We start from the raw sequence: 3,305 nt of genomic DNA, 5'->3' as shown, positions 1-3,305 counted from the left end.
GTCCAATAATTATCTTTATGGTTCTTGTCATAGTACCCCCAATTCCTACTTTTAAAAGATCCAAAAAAATCACAAAACATGTACTAATAGGTGATTTGTCCATTTATGATCACTATGGAAACATTTCATAAAGACTACTAGTACAGTAAGTCACAAGCACTCGTATTTTTGAGTCAGTGACTTTTTTTTTTTTTTTTTTGATTGAGGTCTTCCACAAACAAGTGTTAGGTACCCAATATGGGCCCACGTGTGCCTGAACTCTCTTTCGCTAAGAGCCAAGGACTAAAGAGCATCCATGTTGCCAAATTCGTCCAGGGGACAATCTCGGCCTCATCTTTTATGATGTCTTTGGACCTTGCCCTCAGCAAGACTTGATCTCTGGTGGGCTCTTTGTGAGCCATTCAACTCCACCAATAGACCGAGAGCCCATTGACTATTAGTGAGTGACTTAGTGCATGAACATAGTAGATATTGAAAGAGTGTTTTAAAATGATACTTTTAGACTATTCTTTATATAGAGAGTTCTGTAAATATATAAAGGACGAAACCTTGACTTTATACCTCACCCACTGAATACACCAAGAAAATCGACAAAATCTAAATCTAACTTACTACTTAGAGTTATACATGCACAAAGCTAAGGGGACCAATACGGACAAATGAAATGAAGGGACAATATGTACGAAGAAAACTCCACGAATATCGGCTTTTTTAATTTAAAAAAAGAGTTTCGATTTCAATTTGTGATTCCATTAAAAAAATTGATTCCTTTTTTATTTACTAAAATCAACTCGACGACATTAGGACCACAAAATGTATGACCCTGTATATATTCTAGAAATCTAAACTTATTAACAATTAATGTATTACGCGCCAACAGTATCTTTTTTGGTGTTACATTATGAACCGTGCATTTGGTGGCGCAGAGCAATGGTCTTGACTCATGAGTGTGACAGTCTCCAGCTCAGATAGACCAAATATAATTAAGATAGATATGGCCTACTCCGCAATATCCAACTCAAAAAGCAGCTTTCTGGAAGCGAAGGGGAATTCCTTTTCGCAATTATTGTCTGTATGTGGGGTCCCGTGCGCTGGGGAAAGGGAGATGTATATAAATTAATGCTTTCGTTCCATAGATATTTCTAGAGGCGCAGATATTCCCGGAGGAAAAAGACAAAAGACGAGCCAACTAATGACGTAATTCCACTCGGAAAGTTCGGACAGAAAGAATGATGCCCGCCACCCTCCGCTGTTGCCTCCGACCAACCACAAAGCGCCGTCTGTAACAACTGAGCCACGCCACTCGCTGCCTTATCTCTTGGGACACGCGTCGAGCTTGCAAAAGATGTGGCGGAAAGAAGAATGTACGATCACCTGCCAGCTCGCAATAATTATTGAGTCCGTTAGAGCTCGGCGGGTTTTTTAAAAAAAACTACTCTACGGGCGCTACTGGCACAATGGAATGCGCTCGAAGCTCTCTGGAATGAATCTGCAGCATACACGTTGGGGAATTCCAGCCACACAAGTGCCTCGCACTGTTCCTTCAGATTTTGTCACTATTAAACCCTGCGAAGTCGCATAGAGCTCAATTCGTGGCTTGATATTCCAAAATCAGCTCAACAATGGCAGAGAGTAAGCTTATGGGGGCAAAAATATTTGCCATAATACTCTTAGTTTCTTTAATGAACGCTACCCGCGCATACCTTGTGGAAGAAAGCCCGCTTATTTTATACTACCACAACGGCCCGCTGCTCACAAGCAGCTCTGCCCTAGAGGTGAATCTGATCTGGTACGGCCAATTTAGCCCCGTTCAACGCTCCATTGTGGGGGATTTCGTTCAGTCTTTAGGGGTCGCATGCAACGGTGATCTTCAGCAAACGGTGTCTGCCTGGTGGAAGACTACGCAGGGTTACAAAGATGCTTCCAACGCGGCCGCCGTTACGCCATTGTTAGGGTTTCAGAAGCTCGACGAGGCGTACTCTCTGGGTAAAACCCTAACGAGATCCGACGTGGAGGCCCTTGTGCGAGGCGTTGCGCTGTCCGGAGTTACGTCGGAGAATAGTAGCAACGCGATTTACGTGGTGCTTACGTCAGCGGATGTTGCCGTGGAGAGATTCTGCTCGAGCTCTTGCGGCTTCCATGGTGGCCTGGAATATGGGGCGAGATCTGTGCCGTACGCGTGGGTTGGAAACCCTGGGACTCAGTGCCCGGGGCAGTGTGCGTGGCCGTTTCATCAGCCCCTCTACGGGCCTCAGACCCCTCCTCTGGTGTCACCCAATGCTGACGTGGGCATCGACGGTATGATCATCAATATTGCCACTGTTTTGGCGGGAGCGGTGACGAACCCATTTAATACGGGTTATTTTCAAGGCGACGCAGCGGCGCCGCTGGAGGCCGTGTCGGCTTGTGGGGGAATTTACGGGAAGGGGGCGTACCCCGGTTTCCCCGGTCAAGTGCCTGTGGATAGTATTACAGGGGCGAGCTATAATGCGCATGGAGTGAATGGAAGGAAGTTTCTGTTACCGGCCATGTGGGACCCAGTGTCGCGATCCTGTAGGAGTTGGGAGTAGAGGGATTTTTGGGTGTAATATGGGATGTATGTAACAGGTTTGGCAGTATGTAGTATGGGTTGTATATGAGCTTTGTTGGGGTTTGGATGTAAAGGCGCCTTTCATGTAAAGCATTGTCCCTTTGATAGAGATCGCATATGTAGAAATATGTAGACGTTCTTCTGAATTTACTCCCCCATTTCATGTACAAATGTGTTATTATTGTTGTTGTTTAACATTGTTTAGGCAGGTTCGAAGCTGTTACATTATGATTTATTAACACAGAGACTCACATATATAATCCAAAACGTCGAGAGGCCTATATTTTTTTCCATATCTTAAACTAGCACTAGAGAGTGGCAAAAGGTAAAACTTCATATAATATGGTCGTTACCGACACCAGTGCATAACTAGCTGACGAAATTTATAATTTATTGATATTTTTTTATTACATCAAAAATTATGAATTTTTTTAAAACATTGTTTCTTAATAATAAATTTAATTATTAAATAACAAAAATTGTCTATTCACCTGAGTTTGTTGGCTGGGTAGACATTGTCGATGTCCTTATTGATGTATATTATTTGTCAAAAGGAAACAGAACATTGTTAATTTGACCTAAACTAAATTCAAGATAGCTAAACTCATTTTCTTAAATTCATATAAGAAACTGAGAAGATAAAAATAAAAGTCTTAAGATAAAATTCACAATAGGATTGTTGGAAATCAACCATTGATTTTATGGGTTACTTTAT

At 42.5% G+C, this 3,305-nt stretch overlaps 1 pseudogene across 1 annotated transcript; it reads left to right on the top strand.

Moving 5' to 3' along the window:
• Positions 1-1,438: 1,438 nt before the first annotated feature.
• Positions 1,439-2,761, top strand: LOC149529244 (protein EXORDIUM-like 2 pseudogene; annotated as a pseudogene). Its single transcript, XR_016358453.1, has one exon. The product of XR_016358453.1 is annotated as a protein EXORDIUM-like 2 pseudogene (transcript).
• The last annotated feature ends 544 nt before the right edge of the window (positions 2,762-3,305 follow it).

Source organism: Cupressus sempervirens, chromosome 11 (genome assembly GCF_028749045.1).
Source record: "Cupressus sempervirens isolate cs-2001-9-10 chromosome 11, ASM2874904v1, whole genome shotgun sequence".
Lineage (NCBI taxonomy): Eukaryota > Viridiplantae > Streptophyta > Pinopsida > Cupressales > Cupressaceae > Cupressus > Cupressus sempervirens.
Note: the sequence above shows the minus strand (reverse complement) of the source record. Positions and strands in the feature narration are given on the sequence as shown.